This window comes from Phyllobates terribilis, unplaced genomic scaffold, assembly GCF_046119375.1.
Source record: "Phyllobates terribilis strain yellow unplaced genomic scaffold, ASM4611937v1 Scaffold_1__5_contigs__length_1240528914, whole genome shotgun sequence".
In the NCBI taxonomy this organism is placed as follows: domain Eukaryota; kingdom Metazoa; phylum Chordata; class Amphibia; order Anura; family Dendrobatidae; genus Phyllobates; species Phyllobates terribilis.
In genome coordinates this window covers 633,021,218-633,032,263 of record NW_027362761.1, presented here as the reverse complement: position 1 = coordinate 633,032,263, position 11,046 = coordinate 633,021,218, and the positions used below count along the sequence as shown (strand labels likewise).

General features: G+C 40.6%; 1 pseudogene; it reads right to left on the bottom strand.

Moving 5' to 3' along the window:
* Positions 1-5,892: 5,892 nt before the first annotated feature.
* The window catches only part of LOC141154860 (mitochondrial fission regulator 2-like), a 78,770-nt pseudogene continuing 73,616 nt past the window's right edge, over positions 5,893-11,046 (bottom strand).

The window sequence follows — 11,046 nt, the reverse complement described above, 5'->3', positions numbered from 1 at the left end:
ACTTTTTTTGATCAAAAATAGTTCACTAAGTACCCTATATTTATTATGCAATTTTGCTTTACATTTATATATAATTATGGTAGGGTATGAGATATATTTTTGTCTTGCTTCTTTTTTGCTAGTGTGAACATGCCTCTGTTTCTTGTATGTCTGCCATCTTAGACCTCAGTTCACATTGTCTGGATTTTTGACTTGTTTGCATTCTGTGCAATTTAAGGGTGTGGCATGCCCTTTGTTGAGCTGATTGGTATATATGTAGCTTACCACGGGCCTAGGTGGTCTGGAGTTGGGACCCGGTCCTATTTGTCTACCCTTTTATATGCATTACTTCAACTTTGATATACAGTAAGGTTTTTAATATAGGCAGTATAGGTACCGTCCCAATTTAGGGTCACCTTGCCGCTGGTGGGACGGCTTGTATACTTTTTTTGATCAAAAATAGTTCACTAAGTACCCTATATTTATTATGCAATTTTGCTTTACATTTATATATAATTATGGTAGGGTATGAGATATATTTTTGTCTTGCTTCTTTTTTGCTAGTGTGAACATGCCTCTGTTTCTTGTATGTCTGCCATCTTAGACCTCAGTTCACATTGTCTGGTTTTTTGACTTGTTTGCATTCTGTGCAATTTAAGGGTGTGGCATGCCCTTTGTTGAGCTGATTGGTATATATGTAGCTTACCACGGGCCTAGGTGGTCTGGAGTTGGGACCCGGTCCTATTTGTCTACCCTTTTATATGCATTACTTCAACTTTGATATACAGTAAGGTTTTTAATATAGGCAGTATAGGTACCGTCCCAATTTAGGGTCACCTTGCCGCTGGTGGGACGGCTTGTATACTTTTTTTGATCAAAAATAGTTCACTAAGTACCCTATATTTATTATGCAATTTTGCTTTACATTTATATATAATTATGGTAGGGTATGAGATATATTTTTGTCTTGCTTCTTTTTTGCTAGTGTGAACATGCCTCTGTTTCTTGTATGTCTGCCATCTTAGACCTCAGTTCACATTGTCTGGTTTTTTGACTTGTTTGCATTCTGTGCAATTTAAGGGTGTGGCATGCCCTTTGTTGAGCTGATTGGTATATATGTAGCTTACCACGGGCCTAGGTGGTCTGGAGTTGGGACCCGGTCCTATTTGTCTACCCTTTTATATGCATTACTTCAACTTTGATATACAGTAAGGTTTTTAATATAGGCAGTATAGGTACCGTCCCAATTTAGGGTCACCTTGCCGCTGGTGGGACGGCTTGTATACTTTTTTTGATCAAAAATAGTTCACTAAGTACCCTATATTTATTATGCAATTTTGCTTTACATTTATATATAATTATGGTAGGGTATGAGATATATTTTTGTCTTGCTTCTTTTTTGCTAGTGTGAACATGCCTCTGTTTCTTGTATGTCTGCCATCTTAGACCTCAGTTCACATTGTCTGGTTTTTTGACTTGTTTGCATTCTGTGCAATTTAAGGGTGTGGCATGCCCTTTGTTGAGCTGATTGGTATATATGTAGCTTACCACGGGCCTAGGTGGTCTGGAGTTGGGACCCGGTCCTATTTGTCTACCCTTTTATATGCATTACTTCAACTTTGATATACAGTAAGGTTTTTAATATAGGCAGTATAGGTACCGTCCCAATTTAGGGTCACCTTGCCGCTGGTGGGACGGCTTGTATACTTTTTTTGATCAAAAATAGTTCACTAAGTACCCTATATTTATTATGCAATTTTGCTTTACATTTATATATAATTATGGTAGGGTATGAGATATATTTTTGTCTTGCTTCTTTCTCATTAACCCTTGCACGCAGTCTCCTATCCACCCGTATAGCTAATTGCATAGCCTGTTGCAAATCTTCAGGTGTAGGATAAGCAATTAGCAGGTCTTTAACCCTTTCACTGAGCCCAGCAAGAAATAGACTTTTCAGCACAGAATCGTTCCACCCTGTTTGAGTAGACCATCGACGGAAATGAGTACAATATTTTTCCACATTACCTGATCCCTGTCTCAAACGTCTTAACTCAGTCTCAGCTGATGAGACATGATCAGGATCATCATATAATAGTCCCAAAGCAGAAAAAAAACTGTCCACTGAACTGAAGCATGTATCACTAGGTTGCAAAGAAAAGGCCCACTCCTGAGGCTCTTTGCGCAAAAGTGACATTATAAACCCTATGCGCTGGGAATCATCCCCAGAGGACTTGGGTCTCAAACGAAAATACAATAAGCAAGCATTTTTAAATGAAAAAAATTCTCGGTGTTCACCAAAAAATAAATCCGGCAAACGTACCTTAGGCTCCAAGAAATGTGCTCCAGGACAGTTACTCACGTGTTGACGGAGCTCAGTCACCTCCAAAGAGAGTCCCTGCAGGTGTTTAGCCAAATCCAGAACCGACACCATGATGGAACAGAAAAAATCTTTCCTTAGAGCATTTGCTGGGCTGGACTTACTGTTATGTTCTGCTACCAGAGCTAAGGAAAGAGAGGAGATCTGTCCCTACGATAGAACTCAGCTTAATCCCTACGATGTAACAGGGGACCTGATCCTGCGATCAGACCTGCTAAAGTCCTAAGCTAGTCTGTACGGAGACCTATAGATGTGGGGAAGGAATCCCTACAAGTACTAAGGACTGGGAGGAAAATGGGACACCTCCTAACAGAAATAGTAGCAGACAGACGAACAAACAAAATATATAGAACATAGAGGTCCGTAGACCAAGCAAACTAACAGAGTTAGATACAGAGCACAGGCTAGCTAGAAAGTAGATAAACAATGAAGTCCAGCAAAGCCAGAAGGGCGGAGCAGGATTAAATAGGCCAACAAGGTCATGTGACCAATGTTGTACCATCTTGGGTATTTGCTGGGGCTGTTCTATGTGTTTAATGTCAACTTTGTGATTCAATAAAATATTGCCACACTGTTTTACCCTCACCCTGTGTTGGCTGAGTAGCGTTATGCCCACGGAAGACCAAGGATCTTCACATTTTGGTGGCAGCTGTCAAGCAGCTTAAAGAGCTCATTGTGAGCCAGTATTCTATAAACTGGACTGATGCATGTCACCATTAAAATAAAACCGGTCAAAATTGTTCTTATTACAATGGGCACATTGTAGATTCAGACTGAAGGACAATGACCAGTCCCCCCCCCAAAAAAAACAACAAAAAAAACTTCAAGCTATGTGACCAAGAAGAAGGACCTCAGTCCAATTGAGATGGTTTTGGATGAGTTGGACAGAAAAGTGAAGATAAGGCAACCAACAAGTGTTCAGCACCTCTGAGAACTCCTTCAAGACTATTGGAAGCTGTTCCATGTGAATTCCTAAAGAAGGTCTTGAGAGAATGCCAAGGATGTGTATAGTGGCCATTAAAGTAAGGCCAGGGACAGACGAATGTATCAAAAATCCAGAAAACTTGGGCGATTTTTTTGTGTGTTCAAACTTTTGACCCAGTACTGTAGATAGCTGCTACCGGTAGAAGTAGACTTCATAGCATTGTACGAGCCAGAATTATGTAAACTGGACACACGCCTACCATCATTAATATCTAGCATTGCTATTACTTTAGGTGGTGTTAGCCAGTGTTATGGAAACTGGACTGACAACTTCTATCAATACCCTTTTGCCACTCATTGGCTCACACCTACACCATAGCAGTAATTGCCTATTTCTCTGTTCCTTTGGTTTGGTGGAAACTTTGCACTTAATGTATTAAGAAAAAAGAGGTCAAAAGAAGTTGGAAGTGAAAACAAATTTATTTTAAAAACTATATACTAAATAGCAGAATGTACATCATTTCCTGTGAACACGAGCAGCAGATAAAACAAAGCAGCATCTCATGGTTCTCCCTGATTGCAAATGTAAAGCCTAGAAAAAGTTAAAATCACATCTGCAACATCAAGAACTCACCAAAAACTCATTGTGGGAACGTAGACTGAAAAGGAAAAGCATATAAAAGCATGGGTTCTTGCATGGAACACAGCCATCGATTTTTAGCTAGCAAAACCTGGTAAGAATTCATATGTTTCATCGGTCCAGTCACCTGTCTGTCCTTCCAACACAGGTTTATCAGCTATACAAGAATGGACATGCTAAAAAGAAAACAGACTGCTTGAGGGAGAATAAGAAGGCAGCATTTAACAATGCAAGTAATGCACTTTAAAGAGTTTGTCCAAGAATGCACTAATATGTCCCTTGTCACATAATTCAAACGGCAGTTCGTCTTAGTCACGCGTCAAAATGGGCTGCAGTCTGAAGAAGAAACACTGCTCCAAAGACCTGTGTCTCAATGTCAGAGGAGCTGTATCGTAAGCACATGTACCTCTGTGAGCCGAGGAGAAGTATGTGAGAGAATTGCACGGCGAATAAGCCTCCTTACCTTGCCGTGCCAGAGCTGGTGTGTCACTCTCCATAAGGAGAAACGCTACCCCTTAGACCTCAGTCCAGAGCCTCTCACCTAGCCAAATCAGAACTCATACTTTGCACTGATGAGGGCCAACAGCCCGAAACACCGTGTCTGCAAATTGAGATTCTGATTTGGCTTTTATCCTAAGTCATATTGCACAACTCGTTAAAGGGTTGATTATGACTTGTAGGATTGCTGCTTCCAACAGGTGGCGCTATAGAGTACAAGTCCTCTTTTATTCTGAAGAGGCAATTTGCATATGAGAGAATAAATCAATTTTCTTGGCTGACTGGGCACAAGGGACTAAGGGTGGAGACTGTGCTCAGTCAGCCCAGAAGATTGATTTCTTCTTGTCACACCCTTTTCCTTGGATCACAGAGGTATTGTGTGCTTACAATATTGCTCCTGTCTGTTGGGACACAGGTCTCAGAAGTAGTGTTTCTTCAGAATGAAGCCCGTCCTGACACGTGTCTAGGACGGGCTGCGTTTGAATTATGTGATGGGGACAATTTTATTATATGCCTGGAGAACTCCTTTTAAGTGCAATTCTTCACGCACAGTATTTATTCATTACTAAAATCAGCAACTAACAGGACCTTCAAATGTCATCATCTCGGTCTACATATAACAGTACCCATGAAGCTTCACCTGCCATGGAAGGGTTTTCCTATGCAGGCTTTCCTTTGCTATTTTAAGAGTTTTCCACACATATTTATCAACTGCATGTGGCTTTTACTCTGGTTAGTTATGTACTCACACTACACCTTCCCCATCTCCATTTAGAGTCTTGCCAAACTAATTAAAGGGATTGTCTGCAATTTAGGGTATTTTTTGTTTTACTTAGATGCATGTATTTGAGGCTAAAAATCATTTTTGCAATTATGTTTACTAAAAAAATTGTACCATTTGCTTCTGAGTTGCACTGTCTGCTGCTGGCTGCAGAATGAGTTAACTGAGAATCATCAGTAAGCCCTTTCTAAAAGTCTTAATGGGAGAGTTTATAGAGCTTTATTAATCGGTCTTTTTCTGAACTCCTGTCAGCTCATTTATGACCACAGACCACATCAAAGTTGAATGTGCAGGGAAACAAACAGCCTGTAAAAGCCAAACGGTGAACAATGAAACCCAAAAATTATTTGTAATCTCAAATACACTGCATTTTAATAAAAAAAAATACTATGTATAGTATGTACCAAATTTTGTTATCTCCTTTGGTGTTATGTAGCTATATTGCATAAAGCAGCCGGGAAATAGCATTTGATAGACCAGAGTTAAATAATGAATGGCCCCAGTATGTTACAAAACTAGTAGCATTACTTTGTGTCATGGTAAAAGGGAACTGAGAAAAGTGACATATCCATAACATATGACATAAATATCTGGTTGTGCCTCTGTCAAGACATCCAGAAATTGGAAAAACATGGGATCCCATGTTACTGCTCTAACCTGGGGAATAAAGAAGCAGAGGTTATGATGTCACTTCAATGAAGTCTGGGTCTAATAGAGTCATTGGTCTGCTCCTCTATTTTTTTGCTGCAGGTTTATAGTGTACCTAGACTTGTGTGCTCCCTCATGTATGACCTTCTGATATGGAATAGGACCCATGCCCAAGTGTCTCCTGCCGTGGTACAGTAGCCACTAGAACTTGACCACCGAGCATACCGGAGTGTTGTATCACACCAAAAGATGAGACTGTGTGTGAGGACTAAAGAGTAAGTACGCATTATGGTTGTAGAAGAGCACAAAGGACCTTCTTCTGGCTGGTGGAAGCTGACCCAAACATTTATGATTTAGCCACTTAATAATAGTACTTATCAAAATGTTATTTTAAGCAATTAAAAAAATATATGTTGAAATTGCCCAACGAATCGTGTTACGGTGGAACCATGAGACTTGTACAGTAAGATAAACCTTCCAATGGCAATCCTAAGGAATAAATGAAAAAAGAGGAGCAGCTTGTTACATTAGGCTATTCGGAGTAATTGTCAAATTTTCACATGCTTTTCCCAAAAACCTCTGAAACATGTCCATCAACTCAGACATGGACTTGCTTTCTTGTAATTTCCTTCTGTGTTATTTTCCTAATAGGATTTAGCAGGTGGCGCCCAAACTACAAGTGAAGAACATAGGAAAAGTTAGAAACAGATATACATTCATATATACACTGGGAAAATCGTGAAGGATCAGTCAACGATTCAATTAGTTAAAACACTTCTACCCAATAAAGGTCTAGATTTTAGAGTATATGGGTTGCCTTAAAAGGGTTATATAGCATCTATAAGAACTATGTTTTTTTTACTATGTTGTTTCAACAGTGTAAAAACTTGGTTTCGATGACAAATGCTTCAGCAAAGGCACATGCTTGACAGCTGCTCCATTCATTCCCTAGGTGGCTGCTCGGCTTTTTCCGGTAGACTCCCAGCGGTCATGCATCTGACCTGCGGCACATATTTTGTAATAGGGATAAAAGTTCACCATTGGGGATAAAAAATTCCCCATTCTGCCAATTGGTGCATGTTACACCTATGTGGACTTAAAGATATATTTTGTGCATTTTGGTTTCATTAAATATATTGCACCATTTGGCTTTTAGAGACTATTTGTTTCCCTGCACATTCAACTTTGATGTGGTCAGTGGTCTTAAACCAGCTGAGATGAGGTCAGAAAAAGACATAAAAAAAGTTACTCTCCTTCTCTTGTTATAACAGTTCTCTCCTATTGAACTGTTATAATAAGCTCACTGATGGATTCTTAGACAGTGCAAGATAGAGACTACAAAAGGCAAACGGTGCAAAATTTTTAATCAAATCCAATTACAAAAAATTATTTTTAGCTAAAAATGCATGTATTTAAGTAATAAAAAAAAATTGTCTTTATTGATGGACAACCCCTATAGAGCAATTAGGGTCTATACCTGTAGCTAGTGCCCCCAACATTAGAAACCATATTTCAAATAAAAAAGTATAAAAGCACGGACAACCCCATTTATCACTGGTCAGTAATAGATCATGGTATACAGTCAAGGACCATGTTATACAGTCAAGGACCATGTTATACAGTAATAGACCATGTTATACAGTCAAGGACCATGTTATACAGTAATAGACCATATTATACAGTCAAGGACCATGTTATACAGTAATAGATCATATTATACAGTAATAGACCATGTTATACAGTAATAGACCATGTTATACAGTCAAGGACCATGTTATACAGTAATAGACCTTGTTATACAGTAATAGACCAGGTTACTCAGTTTACTTAGTCTTATGACCACGTCACACAATAGATAATTGCTGGCAAGTATATAATGTTAAAAGGGGTTATCTAGGACTATTTATTTTTTTTTACTACTGACCTAAGAACTAACAGGTAGATAGTTGCTAACTGCCTGCCTGTTGTGCCTGGCACCAATCTCTGCTGACACAGAGCGGTCACAGCGATTCAGCGGCTTCTGCTGATATCATGTCTACAGAGCAGCGGCTTCTCTTCCGCTCTGGTCTCTTGATGGATCGTGACTGCCGATGTGGCACCCTGCTGCGCACAGGTACCACAGGATCCAGGGTGCATGGACGGACTTCTCCACAAGAGGCCCTCATTACATACAAACACCTCCACCCTTTCACCTCACACCACCAGAGGAAGCCTGTTAGGGATATATCTATGGAGGGTGGAGCCAGGCAGTTCAGTTAGTAAGGAGTCAGACTGAGACAGAGTCTGAGAGCGTGCTGACGCTGAGAGCAGCGAAGACGCAGCGTGTCTGCTGCAGAGTTCTGAGGGCCCCGAGTGTGGCCGAAGGCAAGAGGAGAATGGAGAGAGGAGTTGAGGGGGCAGAGGAGCATCATAAGACTCACCCCGAAGATACAAACCGGACACCGGGTCCGCGCCTACAGGGTGCCTTTATACCCAGATTACATAGAATACTGATTAGAATAATGGTCAAAATTCACACTAGTGGTCACCACTGATTCAAATAGCTAATATAAATTGGAAAGGGTATGAAGAAAGGAAAGATGTGTGAATAAAATTTAGCTTTTATTAGTATAATTAAAAACTCTTGTTTAATAAAAAGTTATTTGTAAATAAATTATCATACATCTAAGGATGTATATAGGGCTACTACTATATAATTTTATGCAGTTATAGCCCAAAAGTTCCTATTTTAAATGTGAGGACACAGAGATAAATTGTCCACAGCCAATGTCCCTATAATTGTTGGCTGGGTATTATAAGTTGTATATCCCAAATATCCCAACCCTCTCTGTCAGATAATTTTGTTATTATTGATTCCATATACGGGATACCGTTGAAATGTGAGGAGTGATCATTTATTCTCCACTAGTGAGCCTCTTGTGGCTTCTTACATTCTCTAAGCTGTAAGTAAATTAGTAAGAGTATTGCATAGGGAGATATAAATGTTATGCTTGTTCAATCTCACTGCTACAGGTGGCATTAAAGCAACAGCTATTATGGCTGAGCTTACATCTAAGAGCCAAGCATTAATCTCATATGGGTAATGTAAGCGGTTAATACCGCTGGTCTACTAAATCATGCCCCTAGGGATAATAGTGCTCTGTCTCTCCCGCAGCGTGTTCGTTCTGGCTGTGTGCGGATGGTCTGCTTACAATCACTGTTGTTAATTACAGAGATTAAGGATGTGGTCAACCGCCAGTTTGTATCATTAGCTTAAGCACATGGAGGTCAGAGCACCCTATCTCCCCCACAGCATTCTCACTCAGGTGGCGTGCAGGTTATCTGCACGTGGTCAATGCCACTTTATATATTAAGCCGGCAGAGTGGAAATTGGAGTGAGATAGCGACGGCACACAGCATGACAGAGAGTGGTATATGGGCCCTTAGAAAAAGCCGGTAACCCCGGCAAAACGCGCGTCAGGGACGTTTATCTTAATACTTTAAATGTGGTGACATATTACAATACCCATATACCACTCTACAAGCCCCAGCATCACCACCCACCAAACTCCACACTGCCCCGGGGGTCTGCTCCACCTGTGGGGAGCAGAAACACCTCAGCTACCATCCCATCACCCCCCCGGAGGTCTGCAGCAGCGCTGGTAATCATTACCAGCTACCACAGGTGGCATCACGAACTATTTACTTTATTTTTATTTTTCCTATCCAAGTTACTATCCCCTTTTTGGTTGACCGCCCTGGGCCACGGACCGGGCCAGCCACTGTGACATATCCCCCACCAGCATCCATAGGCCCGGCTGCCGAGTACCCCATTGCCCCAGGGGCGCGTCACCGACGTCATGCTGATTGGCAGCCGACTCACAAGTTGCCTAACATCGGCAGTAATGCCCCGTCGACAGAGCAGCCTGGAAGAAGAAGAGCTGCTCTGTTGACTTGGAGCAGCTGAATCGCTGGTGACAGTGGTCGGTGACCTCTCCGAGCAGGCGCCGGATACAACAGGCAGGTAGTTGCCTCTGTTAGTAACAACCTGCCTGTCAGTTTTTAGGCTTATAGTAAAAAGATAAAATAGTCCTGGATAAACCCTTTAAAGATCCAGCAACAAACCTCCCATTCATGATCTTTCATAAGCCTGATTTTTGGTTGGTCAGTCATGTAAGATTTACAAACAGTACCATTGGGGCTGGAGAACGAAGACTCGTCATGAGATCTATTTTCTTTATTGACAGCGTCATCACCATTTCTGTGCGCAAACTTATGCTTCCAGGCTTTGGCTATAATGGCTGCAGGGTCTGTGGGATCATTAAGTGAACGTTTCTTCTTGTCTTTCCTGGTTGAGGGTTTCCCACCAGGGGATCTAAAGTGAAAAAGCGGTGAACATAAACATCACTGCCATTCTGTAACAGACGGGCTGACAGGCTATAACTTAGCTCTTCATACAAACCACTTTTCATTCATTGCTGCTATGTCTAATAAGATTTTTTTTACAGATTTTTTCTACAAAAATGCATCAATCACCTGCTATCCATTTTCGGAAAAGACTTGTCTAAGATCCTATTAGTGGGGCTAATACAGCATATTTATAATTAGGGACAGACTACTCTGAAATGTTAAATCTAACATCATTATTGAAATCATGCTTGCATTAGTTAATTTTAACTTTGCAAGTTATCACCTATCCACGGGTCACAGGAGGTCCGCATGGAAGACCCCCACCATGAATGGGGCTTGGAAGAGACACATTATTTTTGAGCCTTCTCAAGCATTCACACCATTGCTACATTATTATATGTGGGACTTCCAGAGAAGGGTACAGCCCTTTCGTTTTTTCTCCCCTTATTCCCAGAGCCATACGTTTTTTTATTTTTTGTCAATGTACCTTTCTTTTTTGTGGGACGAGTTGTTCTTTTGATTAACACCATTTATTTTAGCATATTGTGTAGTGGAAAACGGGAAAAAAATTCCAAGTGTGGTGAAATTGCAAAAAAAGTGCAATTCCACAATTGTATTTTGTTTTTGTTCTTTTTATTTACCATGCTCACTAAATGCTAAAACCGACCGGCCATTATGATTCTCCAGGTCAGTACGAGTTCATAGATACCAAACATGTATAGGTTCTTTTATATTTGAATGGTGAAAAAAAATCAGAAGTTTGTAAGAAAAAAGAAAAAAAAAATCGCTTATTTCGCCATTTTCCGAGAC